The sequence below is a fragment of the Mesoplodon bidens genome (genome assembly GCF_964165515.1).
Source record: "Mesoplodon bidens genome assembly, chromosome: 2".
Classification (NCBI taxonomy): domain Eukaryota; kingdom Metazoa; phylum Chordata; class Mammalia; order Artiodactyla; family Ziphiidae; genus Mesoplodon; species Mesoplodon bidens.
Genome location: NC_138177.1, coordinates 86,046,123 through 86,073,361, shown reverse-complemented (window position 1 = coordinate 86,073,361; position 27,239 = coordinate 86,046,123). Strand labels below are relative to the sequence as shown.

Sequence of the window (27,239 nt, the reverse complement as noted above, 5' to 3'; positions counted from 1 at the left end):
TAAGGTGTTTGAAGACTAGGGTTGGTGTCTTTGGTGTTTTATTGATATATTTCTATTTCCATTCAACAAATACTTATTGTATTCCTACTGTGTGCCAAGCACTGTGCTGAGTGTTAGAAGCAAAACAGACAAGGAAAATTCTTGCACTCATGTAGTATAGGTAGTATTTTTAATAATATGGCTTTTTAGCAAGATTAGTATATTACGTTTTGTTTTTTTCCATCATGTCTCCAAACCATTTTTCATCCATACATCTTCTGTGTTTTATTTTCGTGAGATTTAATCTTTAAGGCATTTACTGCATCACTTTTGATTTTTATAGTTGCATCTTTAGTTGTTATGCAATATGTGTGTTTTGAAAACTAGGTGTACTAAATCTTTATGTTGAAATTCACATACTATTTTGATTAGTAGTTCACTCTCATCTTGGTTATTCACTTTTTAAATTCTTTTTCTTTTTAACTACATTTATTTATTTATTTTTGGCTGCATTGGGTCTTTGTTGCTGTGCGCAGGCTTTCTCTAGTTGCGGCGAGTGGTGGCTACTCTTCATTGTGGTGTGTGGGCTTCTCATTGCAGTGGCTTCTCTTGTTGCAGAGCATGGGCTCTAGGTGTGCAGGCTTCAGTAGTTGTGGCACATGGGCTCAGTAATTGTGGCTCACAGGCTCTAGAGCGCAGGCTCAATAGTTGTGTCTCACGGGCTGTAGAGCGCAGGCTCAGTGTGTGGCACACGGGCTTAGTTGCTCGGCAGCATGTGGGATCTTCCCGGACCAGGGCTCGAACCCATGTCCCCTGCATTGGCAGGCGGATTCTTAACCACTGCGCCACCAGGGAAGCCCACTTTTTTTATTCTTGATATTCAGTCTCCAAGGACAGTATGTCTTACACATTTTAGAATGCAGGTTTGAGATTCTGAATTATTTTTCCTCAAGGAAAATTAGATTTTAGTGTTTAGTATAGTGCCAAATACATTAGGGGCATTTGTTCATGGTAATAGCCTCTTTGGTTTTCTGCTTCATTGAATTTTACCGAAGATAATTATTCTTGACTGACTTTTAAATGGCTAAATAAATTCATGACCTTCAGTCTAATAATTATAATAACTTTTTTTCATTATAAATCACAATGATACCCACTTTTTCTTTTCCCTCCCCATTTGGTTCTTAAAAATATTAATGTGTAAATTTGGAAGTGTCTCTATTATGCAATTGCTAACCTATTTGAAGTATTTTGAAAATGTGCATACGAATTTTATAAATTAATGCCTCCAGAAATGAAATTAAGGCCAATTTAAAGAAGGGATTCATTATCCTAAAAGAATTAATAATATGATTCTTCTTAAGAGGTTGTTGGATAGTCATATTACCTATTTGTTCTTTCATTCTTGGTTCAGTCATTCATCCATTTAATAAACATTTTCTGAGTGCTTACTATATGCAAGTTACTGTGCAAGATGCAAAGATACAAAGAAGAATTAAACAGAAGATGTGTGGAGGGAGGTCTTTATTTCATATTTAAATCTAAGAGTTGGAATATTATAGAAGGCTAGAATATAAACATTTGGTAGAAAAGGGAGATCAAAAAAGAACTTCATGGAATTTTAACCTTTTCTAGCATCTTGCCTGACCATCCTGTAAAATATAGCAAAAGATATTCTGATATTCTGAATTGAAAGCATAAGACTATAGATCTTTCATAAATGAAGAATTTTTGGAAATGCTAATAGCATCTAGTTATTATTCTAAATCTTTGTCTTATATTTGTTGCAGTTTTTGAGGATTCAATTAAATGTTTACAAATAAAGATTGTTGAAAGTATGCATATAAATATATGCATCTTATGAAAGCTGGTGTTATGAGCTTTCTCAGCTATTCAAAATGATGAATAATTGTTAGAATTATTGTAGAGTAATATAAATTACTTTCATTGCAGATTTAGAGAACTTACAGTTTGATCAGAAAAGGGCTGAAAAACAATCATTTTCCTCTCTTTAACCTCTTTATAATTCCAGTGTGTTGTGTAAGACATATAATTTATAGAAGTGAAATCACATAATTGCCTTCTATATTACATTATGTCATGTGTAGAAGGCCAAACCGAGACATGAACACATTAGCGGGATAAAAGTAGAAGATTTCTCTAAAGGCCATTCGGTTTATAAGAATGGTGAAGAGGCTACAAAGCAGCTCATATATTTACAAGCCTAAGTGATTTTTATTCTGTGTTTTTATTTACACATGACTAATAAATTAATCTGTGGATCAGCAAGAAGGTTTAATATTCAATATTCAAAAATTGAAAGTGGGGCTATTTTGGTTTTTTTTTTTCATTTAGTTAAAATGGAAAGGGTATTATTTAACCATCGATCTGGGTAATATTAATAGTTCATAGAGAACGTGAAATGATCCTTTTTCCCCTTTGGTACTCTTTTACTTTAATAAACAAACATCACTTTTTTTTTTTTTTTTTTTTTTTGCGGTACACGGGCCTCTCACTGTCGTGGCCTCTCCCGTACGGAGCACAGGCTCCGGACGCGCAGGCTCAGCGGCCATGGCTCACGTGCCCAGCCGCTCCGCAGCATGTGGGATCTTCCCGGACCGGGGCACGAACCTGTATCCCCTGCATCGGCAGGCGGACTCTCAACCACTGCGCCACCAGGGAAGCCACAAACATCACTTTTTTGTGTGTTGTTGAAAATCTTTGGGAATGGAATGGGTAGCTGTACAAGTTATATTAAAGTAAGGTCACTATTAAAATTCTGATATTTTGGAAAATTTTATTTAAAAAGCAGTTTAAACAAAGTCATTTAAAGGTTCGTTTCCATTTTGCACTGCAGGAGTTCCTATCCTCAAAACTACTCCTTGGAAAGGCAATAATTACATATTATTCTGTTTATTTACTTTGACCAGATGAGTTAGATACTATATCTTATTCAGTCTCTACTCCTCAAGTTAAATGGCTGGGGCACATGTGAGCACATATACATGCATGTCTGTCCATATATTACACTGTGTATATAAAGCACATGTATGCATGTCTGTCTGTATTATACTGTATATAAAAAGAAAAGTGCATAAGTCCTTCTCCCCTAAGACATTCCAACTTTTATGAAGATGCATATGCATCTATATAGTTATTTCAATATGACATTAATATAGAGGATGTCAAATAAGAATAAAATCAATATTGTGCCAGATATTTTAAGGTTGTCTTAAAATGAGGTAATTAAAAGTAACAATCTCAGAAATCTTATCTGTTTGATTTTCCTCCCCACTTCTGTGCTTAGCCTAGTTTTTACATAACTATTGTTTTATACTAGTATAAATTTTAATATTTCTTTATTTAGTCTTTTCCTTCCCCCCTTCCCTCTTAGGCTTGGAATTAAACGTGTCCATCACTATTAATGTTTAATAAGAATAGTAAAGTTGTAATTAGAGCAAATGCATGTTATCTTTTAAATTGATTACTACTTCCATCATTCATAATTAATTAAATACCTTTATTTTTCTAGATCCTTGCTTTCCTCTTTTCTTTTTCTTTCTTGCCGATCTCATTGTCTTGTAACTAATTTGTGTTTCTTAGTTTTTCCCCCCATAGATAACAGAAAGGGAAAGAAGGTAGAACTTAAGGATTACTTGATTTTCATTCACTTATTTATTATTTAACTATGTTCGCCGCTGGCAGGAATATTTCTCTACTGCCTTTATATGTATGGAATAATACATTAAACTACATATATTCAGTTACTCTTTCCCCAAATGTATAGAATTAATCTTTTTTCTACTTGTATTTGGAGCACTATAGTTAATAGTTTAGAAGCTCAGAGGCTTGTTTCCTTATATTTTCTATTTGTATACTAGCTGTTTTTTTTTAAACAATCTTTCCCCAATCTACCCCCCTCAACCCTCGCTGGCAGTCATCCTTTTTTTGTTTGTTTGTTTGTTTTTTTTTGCAGTACGCGGGCCTCTCACCGCTGCGGCCTCTCCTGTTGCGGAGCACAGGCTCCGGACGCGCAGGCCCAGCGGCCATGGCCCACAGGCCCAGCCGCTCCGCGGCATGCGGGATCCTCCCGGACCGGGGCATGAACCCGCGTCCCCTGCATCGACAGGCGGACTCCCAACCACTGCGCCACCAGGGAAGCCCAGTCATCCTTTTCTGTGTAAAGACTTTTATAATCTGTCCCTTGTTTAACTCTCCAGCCCCTTCTTTTGTCACTTCCTAATGATTAGCCCCAGCTGTACTGAATTACTTATAGTTCCTGAAATATATCTTGTTTTCTCTTCCTTCTGTGCCTTTGCACACACTCTTCCCTTTACTTGGAATGTTCTGCTGTTGCCTCCTCCCTTTCTTATCGTCTGGCAAGCTCTTTTCAGCATGTTCACAGATCATTTCTGGGAGTCAGTTCACGACATCTCCTCCTGTCTTTGCTTCCATAGTATCCTATGTAAGCCTCCAAGATTACTACACTGTGTTGTTTGTCACCTCACTTGACTATGAGCTCTGTGAGAACACAAACAGACTCTTTCCCCTCTCTTTCTTCATGCTTTGCACAGAATTGAATGAATTCAGTTGCCACAATGATTTTGCAAGAACTTGTTAGTATCTCCATTTTATAGTTCAGAAAACTGAAGTTAATTTGCCTAGTGATACAGTTAGTAAGTGGTGGAGCCAGGATTTGACTTAGACCTGTTTGACTCCACAGTCTCTGGTTATTTCATTTTGCCATGCTGCTTCCTCAACCATACAAATGTTAATAATTGATGATGGGCAGTAGTGTAATGTAGTGTAAAAAACATGGACTTGGACGTCAGATGGGTCTCGGTTTGCATTCTAGTTTGCCATTTAGCCAACTGTTGGTAAGTTTCATAATCTCTATTTTCCCTTTTGTAAAATGTAGCTAATAGCATTACCTACTTTAGAGGGTTGCTGTGAGAATTAAATGAAATATATTAAGATGGTTTTGTGTAATGCTGGGCATGTGATCTACTTTATAGGTGGTAGTTGTTTCAGATAAGATATATAGCTATGAACAAAAGAAAGATTGACTAGCAAATGCTTAAACAAACAAACAAAAAATTTAAATGGCTTCACATAATACAAAGTCTGGAGATCGTCTTCAGTGACTTAAGTTTCTTGTCTTTTTCATAGTTGCAGGATATCTGTGAAGTCCCAGGTATCATGTCAAAAGCTGGAGAAAGTGAGAAGGCATGGACTCCAATAATAGCTTAACTGCTGTTCTAACCACAGTCTTGCCATTATCCAAGCTGTGAGAGAGACTGGGAAAGTGGAGAATGGGATCGCTGTGATTAGACCAGCAATCATTCTTCATCTAGGGATGAGAACATTGCTTCCTTGTATAAAATTAGAGAAGTATCTTCCCCAGTGGATGTGGTGTGCTGCTGCTGCTGTGTGGTGACATAGCCTTGTCACAAGGTATGCTTATCACTTCATTAGTCCGAAGCAGCTAACAAGTAAGCATTGTGCATTGTTTTAATCCATATCAAGTAAAAGCTAAGAGTAGATTAGCTGTGTCCTTATTATCTCATTATTTAGGGGCTAACATTTTGCAAAACTAGCTTTTCGGCCATTTTCCTGTCTCATTGGCTTAAGAATGCTTACAGAATTTGCTACTGCTTCTGACTGCCCCCTCACCCCCCAGCTAACACATCAAACAACCACCACCAGATAGACAACAACAAAACCTCATAACATCACTGGCGTCCCTCTGGCTGCTGCTTTTTTTGAGAGAGACTCAAAGTTTTAGCTTCAACCTCCCAAAGTTCATGCTATTCTTAAAGCCACTACTTCTCCCCTAGTATCTCATGTTTGGGATTTCCCCTGACACCCTCATCAGATTCAGTGAGAACAGTGGGATCTCCTGTACTTTTGCCTCCTACCACCCAGCTTCCTGCTGTTGGAATCTTTCACAGTTATTAGACCTCTTTCCACCTGCTCATTCTGTTGATTTTTGGCTGTTTGGGAGAGAAAAGGGAAGCAGAACTGTGCAGCTCAGCTCTTGCTGCTTTGCCAGTGATTGGGAGGATATGGTACTCAAATGCTCATTTGGATTCTGGAATGAATTTGGCTATAAAAACAGTGGTGTGAAAGATGTTAGGGTTGTATTCTATTTTTAGTTTTCTAGTTCAGTTACATTTTGTCTTTTGAGGAATGAGATCTCCCTACCATTATACATTATTCCAGTAGGGAAATATTTTATGACTTCCAACCAATTTAAAAACAGACATTTGGAATAGAATATATATCACGAGTTGAATGACCTATGCTTGGGTGTCACCTTTCTGTACCTTGGTAACATGCTGAACTAACACTCATCCAAAGTGAAAAAGCAGGAGGAGAAGCTAAGGACGTAGATAATTCATAGACTGGTTAATTATTCCCCCGATAATAAAAAGTAAAGTATACAGAAAATCTGAGCAGAATGAAGTATGTTCTTTCCTGTGGATACTTCATACATTTTTTTTCATTTTAATATTTATGTTTTGAAGCGTCAGTTATTTTTCCATTAAGTCTTCATTCAGAGCTTAGAGATGTGTATGTAAAGAATAATATCTGATTATTGCATGACTCTTACTGAGTTTCATTCTTGGGCTCGACTATGTTGTTTTACCAATCGATGTTAATGCCAGATTTTCTGGAACTTAGATTCACTGGATGGTTTTCAGTTATTCAGAAGCCACTGATAACTTAGTACAATAATAAACATAATGATGATTATCAAGTTTGGATTCCAAATATTGAGAGGCATATATGCTTTACTGTGACAGCTTTTAGAAGAGGTTTTGAAGTAGATGAAGAAAAGACAGAAGATATGTTGAGAAACAGATGTTGTATGACTAAAGTACCCAGCTGTGTGCTAACAAAATGAATCTCATGCCTATTAGTTAACAATTCTTTGGCAGTCAGAGGCATATGTAAAGGCAGTAAATGCAGCATGGGGAAATAAAAAAGGTTAAAAATATTTTCTAAGCTTAAAATGTTGGCAGTGTCTAGTCTGCCATCTGTATTGCTGAAGAGTTGATTTTGTTGTGGGTAAGTCATACCAAGGTCACTTCTAAAAAAAAAAATTGGTTAACCCATTAGTCTTCATTTTCAGATGTTAGCATTACGTGTCTTAGGACTTGAATTAGTGAGAAAATATTATTTCAGTAAAATTCCACTTGGTGTATATAAATCTAAATGCTTTTATATTAGCACTTTGTTATGAAACAGATTTTTTTTTCAGTTCTTGTTTGAATTCTTTCTCGTCAAATCTATTAATTATTTAAAAGTTTTCTATTGAAATGCTTCTTTGCCCAATTTAGATATATGACCATTTAACTACATAGTGTAGTGTTATTGACCCTTACCATCATGGTCTTCTCTGAGAAGAGGCAGAGGTTTCTCATCCTACAGGTCTTTCTTCTTTGATTGAGTAGATGGTAAACTCTTTAGGGTGGCCTATTTAGGCTAAAGGTTCACTCTTAGGTACTTAAAATGATATTCCATTCCATTTTCCCTTATAGGATCCCAAATTAAGAATTATATACTCGTAGAGTATTTCTGTATAGTACATCAGCTCTTTGTAATTAGTTTCTTTTGGTTCAGGAATTATCTTCCTCAGTACTCAGAGATGTTGCAGACCACACATGGGATTTTCTTAGAGATATAATGAAATACCTTAGAACTTTACAGAAATCAAGGTCAATATAATTTGTCTGAAAATAAAAAATATAATTAAATGTTATTATGTGTGGGTCTGATTAAATTAAGCTGCATAAAATTGATAAGATTTGGTATTCATATTCCTATATTAATAGTCTGCAATAAATTGAAAACATACTTCTACTTTGATTTAAAAACTAAACGAAGATAGAAGTTCTTATAATACTATGGATCAGGAAAGAGATTCTTTCACTAGAGTAGCCAGGTTTCTTTATATATAACTTAATTTTAAACTGAAACTTAGGATCTAAGGGCCTTGGCATCCTACGTAATTTATAACATTGTTCTGGTTATCATGTCTGCAAAAATTTTTTCTCATTAGCTGGTCGTATTTTTGCTTATATTGCTCTGGTTTTGATTAGAATGGAAAATATTTTATGCACATAATGTAACTTATGCCTCATTTGGTACTGAGAATCTTTCTTTTGGTTAAGCACCGATCTGGCAGTACCATATGAAGCTTAGGTAGGAAGTGGACAGAGAGGGAGGGCTGTATACAGTGAAAAGAGTGAATGATAAAAAGGAAAAGGAAAGAGTTAGAGGAAAAGTTGTAGTCATTATTGGCATTTAGAGACTTACTACAGGGCCCTCTAGATACTCCATTAATTCATACAGTATCTTTGTGAACTGGAGTCTTACAAAGGACAATAGAAAGGAAGCTTCTTATAACTGTTACTGTCTCTGTAATTATATTTCTCAGAATAAAGGAAACAAATGTTAATTGAATTTCTGTAACATTTTTGGAAATATATTTACTTGATTAAAAACATAATTTAAAAATTATCATTAAAGGTAAATTTTCATACTTAAAATCTATCATGTTATCAGTAAAAGAGGCAACCCTAGCACATGGAAGGCATTTGAGTTTTTAGAAAATTCTGTAGTTGTTCATTTTTTTTTAAGCAAGAGGTTTAATAATATTTGTTGAAAACCTTCATTATAACCATCACCACTAGATTATGTTCAATCTTTTCAATTTTTACCCCAGTCATTTCAAATTTTCCATATCTGAAGAATGGGGGTAGAAGGAAATTTCATATAAGGACTCAGTTTTGTTAAGCAAAGGAAGACTATGAATAGCACTTGACTTATTAGTGAGCTCATACTGTGTATGTCAGTGGGTGGTGTGAGTTTTCAGATGTTGCTTCATTCTGTGGGTCTTAGTTTCCTCATCTAGAAAGTAAAGGGCATGATATAATAGATGAGTTCTAAACTGTGTATTTAAGAGACAGTAAATTTATTATTCAATTCAAATTCTGTAGTGTGGTATTCAAGGCCTTTCATAGCTAGAGATCTTTAGTTATATTTTATTTAATTTACTTTCACATATCCTACTGTAGTATTCACCATTCTCCAGACTTATAAATCCTGTCTGTTGGCTCCTAGCTAATCTCCACCCTTATTCCCATTTACAGTTAGTTCTTCCTGTATTTTCTATCATGGTCAGTGGGATCACTGTTTACCTTGTCGTCCTATGTAATAGGCACTGTGCTAAGTGTTTTACATGCATTCTTTTCTAATTCAGTCCTCATGACAACCATATGATATGTAGGCACTATTGTTATCTCCCTTCTACAGAGGAAATAGAAACCTACAGTGATGAACTCATTGCCCAACATACACAGCTAGAATGAGACAGAGCCAAATCTTTAACCCAGGAGTGTGTTTTCAAAGCCTATGCAAACCTTAACCTCTAGGTTGTATTGCTTCCTCTATATTCAGTCACCCAAGTCTTACTGATTTTACCACCTAAATAAGACTTGAGAGTCTTTCTTCATCTGCCCTTCCCCGCCATTACTTTAGATTCTTTGTCATCCTTATCTAGACTATTGTGTTAATCTCCTAGTCTAACTCAGTAGATGGTTCAGATAATTTAATAGTTTCCCCGTTACCTATAGGTTAAACTGTAAGGCCCTCAACATTTATAATCCATCCCCACATTCTATTACCTGCCCACTTCCATCTTGTATTACATTATAAATCCCTTGAGTGTGGGGACTAGTATCTTTGTATTACTTATAATATTGTGAACATAATAACTGCTCAGCCAATAGTTGTTGACTTAATGAATGAAGTAGGCAGGCTCTTGGCTTGGCAATTAAGTATACTTTTCTAGAATTAAAATGAATTACTCTGTGTAGTAGGAATAAGAAAATTATTTTATTTTAGTATATTAATAATTTACACATTATTATTTTATGGTAGTAATGTCATACATTCCTCCAATAATATTAATTTGAATATGATTTTAAGCTATTACATGGAGTTGTTCTGAGTTCCTGTAGAATTGTCTTTTTTTTTTTTTTTTTTCCCCAGAAGGGAAGTAATAGAATTGAGACATAGCAAGAGCAGAAATACTAGGTTTTGGACATCCGTTGTGGTACAAAATAAAAAATGAGCAGTCATTGACTCCTTGTTAGAAATTTGACTCCTAGTCAAAGATTTATAAACTTTACCTTGTGTAAATAAGTCTGTAATCATAATCATTTATGATGCTCAGAATATACCAATGATTCATGAGCCACTCTAAGGGAATCGTGTAACTGGTATAAATCTGTACTTGGTTTTGTTTTAATTTGCAACTTTTCTTCTTAGAGTCTTTTTTAATCTAAAGTTTTGAGGGGTTCATTGAAACATGGTAAAAATTATTGACAGTTGTGACATTTTTAACAAAAATGTTTACATCATAAGAACAAGTTTCTTAGACTTATTAGAAGGGTAAGATTTCATGACACATGAAATATTTAAGATATGCTTCATTTAATATATCAGTAAGTTTCACTAGCTACATATTTTGTGCTAATTCATTTATTCTTTTTAAAATTGAGGTATAGTTCACATACAGTAAAATTTACCATTTTGTAGTGTACAATTCAGTGGCTTTTAGTATATTTATAAAGTTGTCCAACTATCACCAATCTGTAATTACAGAACATTTTTTATCACCCCAAAAGAAATCCATGCTTGTTAGCAGTCACTTCCTTTTCTTCTCCACCTAGCCCCTGGCAACCACTAATCTACTTTCTGTCTCTATGGATTTACCTATTCTGGAGATTTCATATGGATTTATACAACATGTGGGCTTTTGTGTCTGGGCTTCTTTCATTTAGCATGTTTTCAAGGTTCATACATGCTGTTCAATTTCATTCCTTTTTATAGCAGAATAATATTCCATTGTATGAATATACCACATTGTGTTCATCCATTCATCAATTGATGGACCTTTGCATTGTTTCCACTTTTTGACTATTTTGAATAATGCTGTTATGAACATTTGTGTACAAATTTTTATGTGAATATATGTTTCCCATCTCTTGGGTGTATACTTAGCAGCAGAATTGCTAAGTAATATGTAACTCTACGTTTAATCATTTGAGAAACTTCCAGTTTTCCAAAGTGGCTACATCTTACATACCCACCAGCAGTGTATGAGGAGTCATATTTCTTCACATTCTCACCAGCACTTGTTATTATTTGTCTTTTTGATTATAGCCATTCTAGTGGGTGAGAAATGAGTTCTAAGATAAGTGAGTTTCCTTGTAAATTAGATGAAGGAAGTAATTATTTTCCAGTTTACAGAAAAGTAACTAAACTTTAATTTTTCCTTCTATAAATGTTATTAAATAATTAAACCTACTATTAATTACTTACACTAGCTCTAGATACACAAAATTATGTACTCTAAAAAAACTACACATGTAAATGTTTCATAAGTGTTTCTGGTACTCTTATCACCGGTATAAATTTGGGAACTACTACTTTTTTTTTTTTTTTTTTTTGCCGTACGCGGGCCTCTCACTGTTGTGGCCTCTCCCGTTGCGGAGCACAGCCTCTGGACGTGCAGGCTCAGCGGCCATGGCTCACGGGCCCAGCCGCTCCGTGGCATGTGGGATCTTCCCGGACCGGGGCACGAACCCGTGTCCCCTGCATCGGCAGGCGGACTCCCAACCACTGCGCCACCAGGGAAGCCCGGGAACTACTACTTTTATATATTTAAGGCATAAGTACATAAGCTCATAGAACGTTGCTTTTTCTTTTATTGTTCATGTTGATTATGAAAGAACAATTCTCTAGTCAGTATGTTCACATTGATTCTAATAGGATTAGAAGCGTAATTTAAATAATATTTTAAGCCTTTCCTTTCAAATATGTGCAAATGGTGCATTTTAGTAGGATCACATAAGTGGGTAGTGGAAGTTTAAATGACAAAAAATGAAAACAAGCTATAATAGGAATATGTCTTGTGCTAGTTTTGATAGTGTTCACTATATTTTAAGTAGACAGATACTTATAAAGAAGTAGCACATAATGCTTTGAATCATTTTCTTCAGTTGGGCTTGCTTAGAGCCAAGAAGCTTCTTTCAAGGCAGCAGTGCACGGAGAAGGCTATTAGAATCTCTTGAATGGTTCTCAATGCTGAAAGTCATACCCGGGTTTTTTGCTGATTTTTTTTCTATATGAGCATATACAGCTAATTTGACCAATTTTTCAGATATTTCTTGAGGATGTATGTAAGCATAGGGGTAAGTTTTAGTATTAGAATAGGCCTTCCCTTGGGACTTCCCTGGTGGCACAGTGGTTAAGAATCCGCCTGCCAATGCAGGGGACACAGGTTCGATCCCTGGTCTGGGAAGATCCCACATGCCACGGAGCATCTAAGCCATGCGCCACAGCTACTGAGCCTGCGCTCTAGAGCCCACGAGCCACAACTACTGAGCCCGTGTGCCACAACTACTGAAGCCCACACGCCTAGAGCCCGTGCTCCACAACAAGAGAAGCCACCGCAGTGAGAAGCCCATGCACCGCAACGAAGAGTAGCCCCCACTTGCCACAACTAGGGAAAGCCTGTGTGCAGCAACAAAGACCGAACACAGCCTAAATAAATAAATAAATAAATAAAATAAAGAACAGGCCTTCCCTTGTGAGTAGAGTAACATGATTACTCTGGTAAAGATCCTTTCTTTACCTGTGCTACTGCTTGGGAGTTGAAGTAACTGGGAGATCTCAACCTATTCTCCTTTAACATTACTTATCACCAGTATTCCTGAAGTGGTAAGAGCTGAATTGCCAGATATTCTTCTATATAATGAGTAGGAAGAGTTGTGTTTGTCGATAATCTGCATATGGTAATACATCTGTATTTTTTCCTCATCTGTTGGTAGGGATGATGTCTTGCAAACTAATATCCTAGCCCTTTGGCTCCTGTGACATGCCTGCTCAGAGTAGTAGTGACGTTTCTTCATATGGGCAACCATAGTTTCTTTTAAAATAATGATTTATGGTATTATGACCCAAATGCATGTTTTAATGTTACACTGGTTGCTTAAAAGAAAAAAACATTGATACTGCAAGTATCAGGTGGCAATAATATGATATACTGGATGGTAAAGTATCAGTGCTGATGACATAGATCCCTAGGCTGAACAAAATGATTCAAAGGTGTGATCATAATTGATGATGAGAGTGACATCACAGTGGCACCATGGGTAATGCATGAGTCCTGCATTCCCTTGTTCAGTCTTATTTTGGGTCAGGAAATAAATCCTTTCTAAGTGTTGTCTTACATTTGGAGGGTGTGTGCAGGCTTCAATTCTGAAGTTATATAATGTTAACAGGATAATTCATCTAGCAGATTTTTTGGGCTGTATCCTTTATTTTTCATCATGGTAACATTTTGGGGTTATAATTTCTAAACAATTGGAAAGGATATCCATCCAGAATAACCTGGAAATTCTGGGTAAATTATCTGCAAATATATTATTTTTTTCAATCAATTCAGTTAATATCTACATTCAACTTGCTGAATTTTTTTTCAACAATTCAAAATTATTTAGCATCTTTATTCTCTTCCTAATCAATACAAGGCTTTTAATATACTTTAACTACTCATTGTGCACCCCCATGTACAAATCATTATTAGAATATTAACTTTTTTAAAAATACTAACAAACATAGACTGTAGTTTTACAATTTATCAACACCTGTGTTTACCACTGTTTCCCTGTGGGTTCACTTTTCTTCTTGCTATATTATATCTTTAATACTTCATTCAGTGAGGATCTACAAACCCCTTGTATCTTTGCATGTCTGAAATATCTTTATTCGCTAGGACTCTCGAAGGATAGTTTATCTGGGTATGAAGCTGTACATTGACAGTTTTCCTTCTTCCTTTGAAAATTTGTCTTTTCTCATCTGTTTTTATTGGTGGAGAGTCCATGATCAACCCACTTGTCATTCTTTTGTAAAAATCCATCTTTTCTCTCTAGGAACTTCTTTCACTTTGTATTCTGCAATTTTACAATAAAGTATGTAGGGATGGGTTTATTTTTATTCATGCTGCTTGGTACTTATAGTGTCTTTTCAGTCTCAGGGCTCATCTTTCCTCGCTGAATTTTTTTTTAAAGAAGAATATCTGCATAAGTGAAATTGGTCTAGCATTTGTGTTGGGGAGGCAATTCTTATTAAGTTTTGTTATCAGGATTATGTCAGTCTATAGAATGAGCTGATAAACTTTCTATAAGGATTATGTGTTATTTTAGGCTTTAACCTCTGAAAGTGATCGCATGTTAAATGACTCTGAGAGTATGTAGATAATTGACTGTTTTTTCCAGTCTCTGGCTTCGGGTCTCTTCAGATAGTCCTCATTTTTTTGGAATGATGTTTGATAATTTATGTTCTTCTAGAAAATAGTCACATCTCTGTAGATTTTTAAATTTTAAAATTTTGTACACATTATTACATTTAAACAATTCTTTTTTTCCACATATGCAATTATGTTACTTTTTCATTTATGATGCTCCATAAGCCTCACTTTTTGATACCAAGTGTTCCTAAAAGTGTTATAATGAAGATCACTGCAGGAACAATGAGATTTTTGTCCCTCATAAAGAAATAGACATCAATTAAGAAGGATTTTTTTGAGGTGGAGGTGGGCAGTACAGTCTCGCAGGTATATTCCTTTGGGGAAATACAGCATGAACAGAAGAAAATAATCCCAAATATTAATAGTTTTCTCTGTATGATAGGATTGTGAGTGGTTTTTATTCTCTAGCATTTTCTTCTCGATTTTTGTACATTTTCTACAGAGAAGATAAGCATATAGTAGAAATAAACCTAATCTTAAATGCCATGGCAGTGTGTCTGTATGTACACATTAGTTTTTTTTGTTTCTGCCCATCACCTGCCATCCCCAGTTCCCCAACCGGTTGAGCAAAAATGAGGATGGATGGATAATAAATGTTTCTTCATGATTACCTCCTTAGCTCTCAACAGCGTTTATAAAGTATTCCATTTCACAGAAATAGCCAATTACAGACATACTGAAGTGACCACTTTTTTGCTTTGGAGGGATAGTCTCTGCTTATAGAGAGCAGAGACATCACAGTGTCTTTCTTTCCTGAGCAGTAGAAGTGTAAACTGTTGATCCCTCTTTTTCCTGTGAAGGGAGCACCTTGCTTATTTATTCTAACTTCCCCTTCCAGGAAGGGGAAGGAATGAGAGAGAGAGCAAGGTGAATGGAGTATATTTAGCACTAACTGCAGTAATGTTCCTATCCTGGAGTTCTAGTATAATTTTTAGGAAGTCAAGGTATGTAGCCATAAGGGTATTCTATTTGGGAATTAAGGTGCAGTGAAGTCATTTGGCATTAATTCATTTTTGGAGTTTTGAGACAGTTGACTACCTCATTGCAGAACTTTTAATCTGTAATCTGTTGTGAAGATTGATGCCCTCTCTAAAAGATCTTTCTGTAACTATTCCATTAGGACATCAGATTTAGCCAAGTATTGATGCGTTAATTCTGTTGGATTAGTTTCTATGTATACACATACACACACACTGAAATCTCATTGTTCCACGAACATTTTATTTGTAATTATTTAACCTCTTTTTATATACTATTAAGGAAAATTATGATGGAAATGCAATACTGTGAGAACACAAAGGTGTTCTCTTTTTTTTTTTTAATCTTTAAGAGTATGTCAAAGCCTTTTGTGGTGACTTATGATTCGGAACAGTCTCTTAGAAGCAACTACTTTAATATTTTATAGTGACAAAAGGAGAGTCACAAACACAGTAGTTGTGTTGTATATTTTTTTCCTCTGTTGATTTGAGTAGGATTAAACAACCTCTAGGGCAAACCATCTATTTAGCAAAAAGTAAGGAGGTTAAAGTAAGATGAGGGAGAAACAAGGAAAATAGGACAAAAGAAAAACCCAAGATTGGAAAGATTCAATGAAGAAATCTTACTCAAGGACATGAAGGGGTTTTCTTCCTCACTACTCCCAAAGATTATGGCCAAAATTCTTACTTTGATTATTCATTATCAAGCAAATGAAAGTGGAATCAACAGATGGTTGGCAAATTGATACATTCTGCCTTGCACGCACAGTCAGGGCCTTATAAGTGGGCAATTGCATGTTATAAATTATAAGTATATAAGCATAAGTATAGGTGTACGTTACAGGTTTCTTACGGGAAGGCAACCCAGCCTTGCTTGAATATTACCCGGTGCTCTCCTATGTTTATAGGATATGAATGGAGCCAACAGTTGACTGATGAATTGAAAATCCTAGTTAAAGTAGAGAATTACCAATTGATATCTATATATCTATATATCTATATATATATCTCCTATAAGCATTTTGTTTTTAATTTAAAGCATATATTATACATTAATTTAAAATCTTTTGAAGTAAAGTCCAGCTTTTCTCATTGAGTATGGGTCTACTGGCTGGAGAGTGCTGTCATCTTTCTTCCATATATAACCTAGAATGCCTATCTACTATTTCCAATTCCAAGTTCCATAAAGTAGAATAAGAACTTAGACATCTCCACATCAAACTTGTATGGAATCCCACTTAATTTTTTATTTTTATAATTTCTCTTTTTGTAATTTTTAGAGACTTACCTCTCCAAAGATTTCAAAGTTTTCTCAAAACATTTATGTTAGTTTTCATAGAAACACCTTTTTTTGTATTCACATTTCACAATATTTAATTAAATATCATGTAATCACAACTGTCATAAAAGGGATAAGAATGAACACAGCATAATATTTTAAGTTGGGAAAACAGAATGTGACAGTATATTGCTAATGGAATAGTCTATTTGACTCAAGCATTTAGCTTGTTGTGGGCAACTGTGTGTTTTAAAGAAGAAATGTAGAGCTAACCGATAAATACAGTGGAGACCATCCCACTTGGGAAGTGTCTTCTGTGTATGATTGTGTGTGTGTGTGTGTGTGTGTGTGTGTGTGTATTTTGGCCACACACTGAGTGGCATATGGGATCTTAGTTCCCTGACCAGGGATTGAACCCACGTCCCCTGCATTGGAAGTGCACAGTCTTAACCACTGGACCACCAGGGAAGTCCTATATTCTTCTGTAGGGACAGTTAGCTGTGATAGGTCCATATGGTTAAGACCTTTAACAACAATCTTTGATGAGGAGAGTTGCTAAGGAGCTAAATAAACACGTGTTAAGAAGAGAAGAGAGCAGCAGGCAGTCTGATTTCAGAGTTCATACTTAACCACTGTCCTGTCTACAGAGTCCCCTTCTGTCCACGATACATCAAGTAGACAAGAAAGAAATGATGCATAGAAAATAATGTAATAATTTTGATTTATTCTCTATGTTAAATGAACTAAAAAAAGAGTTTTCCATCTTTTCAAATATCTCTGGAAGAATCACTAAAACTGATCTTCTCTTAGGATAGCAGTATATTACCGCACAGAAATTATGCAAACCACTTATGCAGACAAGATCCAAATAGAACTATGAATTAATAACAACATTTTAAAAAAACCCACTTGGTTGATAATTGTTCTTTGGGAGGAATATTTTGCTTATTTTAGATTAGGTATCAGAGTCTTCTTCCTTGTGGGGGTGGTTTAGCCCAGGCTTTGTTTAGCCTGTCCAGTTCCTGAAGAGAAGGGAGGATAACTACCTTTTACCCAGAGGCAAGAGTTTAGCTCTGGAGTCAAACTAACAAGTAATGTCCAGCCCACACATTTTTATTTTACTTAGTAGCTGTGAGACTATGGGCAAGTTGTGTAACCTTTCTTGTTACATCTTATAAAATAGGAATTAGTATTTGTCACGCAGTTTCTGTGAGGATTAAATAAATTCATTCATGTGAAGTTCTTTGAACAATGCCTGATATAAAGAAGTGCTCAATAAATGATAGCTGCTATTATCCTTATCATCACTGAAAAAGGAGAATAATGAGGTTATTGTTGAAAATGTGCCCAGAGAGATGACCTTCAGCTATGCAATATTGGCGATTAAGTACAGAAATAAACAAGAAGTAGGAGAACCAGGGAAGGCATGAGTGAAGAATTAAGGTGTTATCTAGGATAGTTGTCATAGTTTGGGGCTCTACCTCTTGTTTGTTAAAAGATAAATACTGTATCAAAGTAGAAATGAAAAATAAGCTGAAAAGAAATAATAAAAATGACAAGAAAAATTAATAGGTTAGAGAATAGGAATGTAGTGGGATAAATATGAGAATGACCATTAAACATTTTTTCCAGCTTTATTGAGGTATAATTGAGAAAAATTGTATATATTAATGGTATACCAAGTGATGTTTTGATATATATATTGTGAAATGATTACCACAATCAAGCTAATTAACATATCCATTACCGCACATGGTTATAATTGTGTGTTTGTGTGCGCACACGTGTGCGTGTACATGCGTGTGGTGAAAACATTTGAGATTTACTCTCAACAAATTTCAAATACACAGTATAGTATTATTAGCTATAGTCACCATGCTATACATTAGATTTCCAGAACTTATTCATCCTGCCTAACTGAAACTTTGTACCCTTTGACCAACATTCCCTCATTCCCCAGCCCCTGGGCAGGGTACTTTTTGAAAAATCCCAATAAATACAGAAACCTGTAGCCAATCTAATTGAGAAAGAAAAGAAGAGGGGAATTGTTTTTAAAACAGAAAAGGAATGGCATAATTTGGGAAGAGATCTTAAAAATTATGAGACTGAAGAGTTTCATAGTAATATATTTGGAAATCCTGATGAAATCTAAAATTTCCTAGCAAATATAAATTATAAAAATCGACTAGAGAAGTAAAAGAATCTGATGGTGTCACACCTCTGTTTGAAATTCCCTTAAATAGTTTCCCATTGTTCTCAAGATAAAGATACAAACGTTCAACTTGCCTTCATGTCGTGTGTGATGTGACCTCTCCCTGCTTCTCCGCCCTTGCCCTTACTCTTTGGCTCAGGGACTCTAGCCATACTGATTTCCTTTCTGTTTATCTACCAAACCCTGTCCTCCTTCACACAGGACCTTTTCACATCCTGTTTGTTTTACGTGGAATGCCGTTACCCTTGTTTTGAACAGTTAATTTCTATTTTTCTTTAGGTTTCAACTCAAAATTTCACATCCGTGGGGAAACTGTCCCTTAATCTCCACAGACTAGGTTTGTGTCCCCAAGCCATATGTTCTCATGGTTCCCTGTATCTTTTCTTCATACTTAACACTGTTAACCATGATTTCTGATTATTTATATCTCTTTCCCCCCAACTAGACCATATTCTCTTTCAGGGCAGCTTTGAAGGCTCTTTTGCACACATTGGAACTTCAGTGCCTAGCCCATAGATGGGTACTCAATAGATCATTGCCAAATGAATAAATACCTGCATAGTCAAATAACTTTTCCATTTCTTCTTTACTTATGAGAATTACAAACCCATTCTCTCAAAACAAAACAGATGAAAAATCTAAATGGTTTTATGGACACATTCTTCCAAGCTATCTAGGAAATAATTTTCTATATTAAACTGTTTCACAGTATACATGTATACATATGCAAAGCTATATAGTCCATTTTGTCCCAATATCAAATTTGACAGAGTACCAAAAGGTAGTATTATAGACCTAATTCAGTCATGGAAAAAGCCAATATAAAGTTCTAGCAAATCAGATTCAACAGGATATTAAAAAAACAATATGTGATAATCAGATAGAATTTATCCACCGAATAAAAAAATGGTGAGTGAATATGAGGTCAAATATGAAAAACCACATGGTTGTCTTAACCAATGCCAGAAAAAAGTTTGATAAAACTCAATAGTCCTTCTATATTAAGTTAATAGGATGAAGACTACTTTAGTTGGGGGAAAAATATCCAAATTAATAGCCAATATCATGCTATATGATGAAATGCTAGAGACATTCCTGTGAAAATAGAATAAGACACATACTCACTAATACCACCATTAGTTAACCTTTTTTTTGTTATTTTGCCAAGATCTAGACAATGTAATAAAACATAACAGAAATAAAAGCAGGACTTAAGGATACAGCAACCATTATAGGCATACCTCATTGTATTGCACTTTGCTTTATTGCACTTCACAGATATTGCAGTTTTTACAAATTAAAGGTTAGTGGCAACTCTTCGTTGTCAGATGATGCCTAGCATTTTTAGCAATAAAGTATTTTTAAATTAAGGTATATGTACATTTTTTAAAGACATAATGCTGTTGCACTTAATAGACTACAGTATGGTGTAAACCTACTTTTATATGCACTGGGAAATTAAAAAAAAATTGTGACTCAGTTTATTGAGATTTTCACTTTATTGCAGTGGTCTGTAACCAAACTGCAATATCTCTGAGTTATGCTTGTATTTGCACAGGGTGGTTATACCTAGAAATCAAAGAAACCAAAGAGAAAATGAAAACTTATTAGAATTAATAGATATGAATTAATATTAATGTTAACATTGGATAAAAGGTAAGGTTAGTGACTTTTCTATAACATAATAAATTAGATAATGTAGTAGAAAAATTCTCCATTTACTATAACATCAAGGAACACCTTAATGAAAAAGAAAACAAGGCAAATAAATGAGGAGAATTATAAAATTCTAGTGAAAGCAGTCAAAGAAAATTAATGGAAATCATACCATGATCATGAATGGGGTAACAGAATAAAGATGTGAGTGCTTTCAGAATTGGTTAAAACCCCAAAATACTTCTTTTGAAATTTGACCAGAAAATTTGTTTACCTGGAAAAATAAGCAAATGATAAAGACAGAATTTTCAATGAATAATAATTAGAAGAAAATAGCATTGCCAAATACATATGTTTTATAAAACAATAATTTAAACAGTATAATACTAAAGAATAGACAAACACAACTGAATAAGCCTAGAAACAGATTTCATTGTATGTAAGAAATTCATGCTTTAAAAAAGAAACTTAAAAATCAGGCAGTTAGCTTCGTAAAACAGAATATATATGAAAGGCGAATAAACATATGAAAAGCTGAACAATATCATTAATCATCAGGTGAATGCAGATTAAAACTACAATAAGATACTACCTCCATACACTCATTAGAATGGCTAATTTAAAGAGCCTGTTAATGCCAAGTGATGCCAAGGATGTAGAACTCTTCATAAATTATGGTGGAAATGTAAAATGTTACAACTGCTTTGGAAAACTGTTCAGTAGTTTCTTTTAAAAAGTCAGACATACACCTAACAATACAGTCCATCCATTCCTAGTTATTTACCCAAGAGAAATGAAAATATATGCTTACTCAAAGACTGGTCCACAAATATGCATATCAGCTTTACCCACGTCAGCCCCTATTACTAAGATATGTTTTTTGCTCACAACACTTCTGATACCAAACGTGGGTTTTCCACATCAAGCAATTCTCTAATTCTCTATGGACACCAGATGAGTATCTTACAATTTAATTCAATTCTGACACTAACTATCTAAAGTTAGCGCAGACCCCCAGGTTAAGGGTTCAGTCTCACAAAACTGCCCCCTACTTCAGATGCCACATGTAGTGGGTCCCCAGGTTACCCACACATCTGTCCAACTTGGCTACAAATTGGGGGTTCTTGACCCCCTCCTCAGGTTAGATAATTTGCTATATAATGGCTTACAAAGCTCAGGGAAACACTTTACTATTACTGGTTTATTATAAAGGCTATTTTAATCAATACAAATGAACAGCCGGATGAAGAGGTACATATGGCAAAATCTGGAAAGGACCCAAGTGTAGGAGCTTCTGACCCCAGGGAGTTTGGGTTCCTTACCAACCCAGAAACTCTCCAGACTCTGTCATTTAGGGGTTTTGTGAAGGTTCCATTTTGTACGCATGACTGATTATATCATTGGCTGTTGGTGATTGCACTCAGTCTCTAGCCCCTAGAGGTAAGGGGTGGGGCTGAAAGTTCCAACTCTCTAGTCACATGGTTGGTTCCTCTGACAACCAGCCCCCATCCTATAGCTGCCAAGGAACCCATGACAGTCATCTCATTAACATAAACTCAAGTGTGGTTGAAAGGGGCTTATTATGACTAACAAAAGATGGGCCTCTCACCCTTGTCAGTCAGGAAATTCCAAGGGTTTTAGGAGCTCTCTGCAGAATCAGGAGTTACACACACACACACACACACACACACACACACACACAAATGTCCGTATATTTTTTAAAATTGAGATATAATTGACATATAACATTGTATTAGTTTCAGGTGTACAACATAATGCTTTGTTATTTGTATATATTATAAAATGATCACAGTACGTCTAATTAACATCTATCACCACACATAGTTATAGAATTTTTTTTTCTTTTGATGAGAACTTGTAAAATTTACTCTTTTAGTAATACAGTATTTTATGACTGGAAGTTTGTGTTTTTGACCCCCTTCTCCCATTTTGCCCACCGCTACCCCCCCATCTCTGGCAATCACCAGTCTGTTCTCAGTATCTGTGAGCTCGATGTTTGGTTTTGTTTATATTCCACATATACGTGAGATCATACAGTATTTGTCTTTCTCTGTCTGACTTATTTTACTTAACATAATGCCCTCAAAGTCCATTCCTATTGTCACAAGTGGCAAGGTTCCCTTCTTTTTTATGGCTGAATAATATTCCATTGTGTGTATACATATATATATATATATATATATATATGTATACGCACACACAAACATACACACACACTTAGGTTGCTTCCATGTCTTGAAAATATATATTTCTTATACCACAGTATCACAGCCCCAAACTGAAAACAACCCAAATGTCCATCAACAGGTAAATGGATTACAAAATGTGGTCTGTCTCTATAGGGGATATACCACTACTCAGTAATAAAAGGAAGTGATCCACTGACAACATGCAACAGTATAAATAAATCTCAAAATCATTATGTTGAATGAAAGATGGAAGACATTAAAGACTTAATACGATAAGATTCCATTTATGTAAAATTCTAAGAACTGCAAAACTAATCTATAATGAAAGAGAGAGTAGATCAGTGCTTGCCTGGGAGCTGAAAAGGAATGTGAGACATCTTTTGGGGGTCAAGGAAATGATCTGTATCCTGATTGTGGCAGTAGTTTCATAGGTATATACATCTGTCAAAACTCTGAATTGTACACTTTAAATGGATGCAGTTTATTATGTATCTGTGTTTGTATTGTACATATATGTTATACTATATGTATGTTTATTTATATGTTTCTCTCATTTACTACATTCAGTTTTTCAGAAAATCTTGTTGGCTGTACTTTCAGAAAGTATCCAGAACTCAATGACTTCTTGTTATTTCCACTGCCACACTACTAGTCTAAGCTATCATGATCTTTTGTTTAGATAGTTGTTCTAGACTTTTAACTGGTCCTGCGATGCTGCACCTGGCTTCAGTTTCTCAGGTTCTAGAGTCATCCTGTTAAGTCAGAGGTCAGATCACGTCACTATCCTGCTTAATACCTTGTATGATGTACATCTTATTTAGAGTAAGTCTATCCTACTAGAGTCCTTACAATGGCCTCTAAGAACTTACATGATCTGGCTTCCTAATACCTCTCTGACCTCATCTCCTGCTGTTCTCTGCCTCATGCATTCCAACTGCATTACCTTTCTTGTCTTTCCTTGAACATTCTGGGTATGCCCTTACTTCAGGGTCTTTCACCTTGCTGTTACCTTCCCTGCGATATTCCCTCCCCCCACCCCACCCCTGACATCTACATGGCTTATCTCCTTATCTCCTTCACATCTTTACTTACATGTTACATTCCCTGGCTACTGTTTTTAAGTCACTGCCAGCTTTGAACCTCCTCCACATCTCCCTTTCCTGCCTTATTTTCTCCATAGCACTTACTACTGCTAACATACTATGTTTTACTTACTACCTATTTCTTTTGTTTATTGTCTTTCTCTATCTCCTCTCTCGTAGGTAAGTTCAATGAGGGCAGAGAATTTTGTACATCCCTTCACCCCAGGTATTTTCACATGGTAGGTGCTCAGTATATATTTGTGGAATGAATGAAATGCTTTCAGTTGTTCTCCATGTAAATCAAGCTGAAAATCAAACTCACTGAATAGATGAAGACAGGGATAAGCTTCTGAAACAGGTTATTGTAATACTTCTGTTCTTTGCATTGTCCAGTAGATATTCTTCATCTAAAATATGGAACTTAAAGAAATTGATAAATTAGGGAATTCATTTGATATGTAGTACTTTCTGTTTCCTTGTTTGTAAAAGGAGGTAGATAGACTGAATGATCCCTAGATTTACTTTTTCTTTTCAAAGTCTGTGACCCTTTTAACTGGAACTCTTGTGGTTTCGGGATGCTGAGAAACTCTTTTGATTCTCTTTATAGATAGGGATATGAGTACCTTTATTTACTTCAGTCCTTATTCCTTTTTAAAAATCCCTGTAGCTCTGGAACCGAGAGTTTGGCAAGGAAGAGGTTAATACTAGAAAAAGGGTGGCAATTCATGGGACCAGAGTTCATCTTAACAGCTGGTTTGGGAGGGGAAAAAAACAGTTTCAAATTACTAAGAATGGCCAGAATGTAATCTGAGTAGGAATCTGGACATACATTTCTTTTGTCCACTAATTGAGGTATTTAATGGGGGTTATGCCCCAGAAATTGGTTTCAAGTTATGAATGTAAGTCAGGAGAGAAAGTAGAATTTGATATACTATATTTTATAGATAACAATGGCTTTGTCCTATAAACAGGTGGATTAAAAATTTTTTAATGGCATTTGAAAAAAAGATGCAGAATATGCAACTCTTATTCCTTTGGGCCGTATCTTAAAAATAAAATTGTGGTTAAAAGAAAGTGTTCTTTTACTGAAAAGTGAGTAAAAGAAAAAATATGGTAAGATGTTTTCATTATCTAAAAATGCAGTTCTTTTTATGGTTTTAAATTTCAAGATAGTATTGAAAGTTGGTTTACAACTGTTAGGTTTTACCTTCTCTTGCTTTTTTTTTTTAACATCTTTATTGGAGTATAATTGCTTTACAATGGTGTGTTAGTTTCTGCTTTATAACAAAGTGAATCAGCTATACATATACATATATCTCCATATCTCCTCTTCTTGCGTCTTTCTTCCACGCTCCCTATCCCACCTCTCTAGGTGGACACAAAGCACTGAGCTGATCACCGAGCTATGTGGCTGCTTCCCCCTACCTATCTGTTTTACCTTTGGTAGTGTATATATGTCCATGCCACTCTCTCACTTCATCCCAGCTTACCCTTCCCCCTCCCTGTGTCCTCAACTCCATTCTGTACATCTGCATCTTTATTTCTGTCCTGCCCCTAGGTCCTTCAGAACCTTTTTTTTTTTTTTTTTAGATTCCGTATATATGTGTTAGCATATGGTATTTGTTTTTCTCTTTCTGAGTTACTTCACTCTGTATGACACACTCGAGGTCCATCCACCTCACTACAAATAACTCAATTTCATTTCTTTTTATGGCTGAGTAATATTCCATTGTATATATGTGCTACATCTTCTTTATCTGTTCATCTGTTGATGGACACTTAGCTTGCTTCTGTGACCTGGCTATTGTAAATAGAGCTGCAATGAACACTGTGGTACATGACTCTTTTTGAATTATGGTTTTCTCAGGGTATATGCCCAGTAGTGGGGTTGCTGGGTCATATGGTAGTTCTATTTTAAGTTTTTTAAGGAACCTCCATACTGTTCTCCATGGTGGCTGTATCAATTTACATTCCCACCAACAGTGCAAGAGGGTTCCCTTTTCTCCACACCCTCTCCAGAATTTACTGTTTGTAGATATTCTGATGATGCCCATTCTAACTGGTGTGAGGTGATACCTCATTGTAGTTTTGATTTGCGTTTTTCTAATAATCAGTGATGTTGAGCAGCTTTTCATGTGCTTCTTGGCCATCTGTATGTCTTCTCTGGAGAAATGTCTATTTAGGTCTTCTGCCCATTTTTGGATTGGATTGTTTGTTTTTTGAATATTGAGCTGCATGAGCTGCTTGTAAATTTTGGAGATTAAATCCTTTGTCAGTTGCTTCACTTGCAAATATTTTCTCCCATTCTGAGGGTTGCCTTTTCATCTTGTTTATGGCTTCCTTTGCTGTGCAAAAGCTTTTAAGCTCATTAAGTCCCATTTGTTTATTTTTGTTTTTATTTCCATTTCTCTAGGAGGTGGGTCAAAAAGGATCTTGCTGTGATTTATGTCATAGAGTGTTCTAGCTGTATTTTCCTCTGAGTTTTGTAGTTTCTGGCCTTACATTTAGGTCTTTAATCCATTTTGAGTTTATTTTTGTGTATGGTGTCAAGGAGGGTTCTAATTTCATTCTTTTACATGCAGCTGTCCAGTTTTCCCAGCACCACTTATTGAAAAGGCTGTCTTTGCTCCATTTTATATTCTTGCCTCTGTTATCAAAATTAAGGTGACCATTTGTGCATGGGTTTATCTCTCGGCTTTCTATCCTGTTCCATTAATCTATATTTCTGTTTTTGTGCCAGTACCATACTGTCTTGATTACTGCAGCTTTGTACTACAGTCTGAAGTCAGGGAGCCTGATTCCTCCAGCTCCGTTTTTCTTTCTCAAGATTTCTTTGGCTATTCAGGGTCTTTTGTGTTTCCATACAAATTGTGAAATTTTTTGTTCTAGTTCTGTGAAAAATGCCAGTGGTAGTTTGATAGGAATTGCATTGAATCTGTAGATCGCTTTGGGTAGTATACTCATTTTCACAATATTGATTCTTCCAATCCAGGAACATGGTATATCTCTCCATCTATTTGTATCATCTTTAATTTCTTTCATCAGTGTCTTATAGTTTTCTGCATACAGGTCTTTCGTCTCCTTAGGTAGGTTTATTCCTAGATATTTTATTCTTTTTGTTGCAGTGGTAAATGAGAGTGTTTCCTTAATTTCTCTTTCAGATTTTTCATCATTAGTGTATAGGAATGCAAGAGAATTCTGTGCATTAATTTTGTATCCTGCTACTTTACCAAATTCATTGATTAGCTCTAGTAGTTTTCTGGTAGCATCTTTAGGATTCTCTATGTATAGTATCATGTCATCTGCAAACAGTGACAGCTTTACTTCTTCTTTTCCGATTTGGATTCCTTTCATTTCTTTTTCTTCTCTGATTGCTGTGGCTAAAACTTCCAAAACTATGTTGAATAATAGTGGTGAGAGTGGACATCCTTGTCTTGTTCCTGATCTTAGAGGAAATG

The 27,239-nt window shown here is 35.5% G+C and overlaps 1 protein-coding gene across 3 annotated transcripts in view; it reads left to right on the top strand.

The window, feature by feature from the left end:
- MAGI3 (membrane associated guanylate kinase, WW and PDZ domain containing 3) overlaps positions 1 to 27,239 on the top strand; it is a 275,258-nt gene that overhangs the window by 53,212 nt on the left and 194,807 nt on the right. The window lies entirely within an intron of this gene.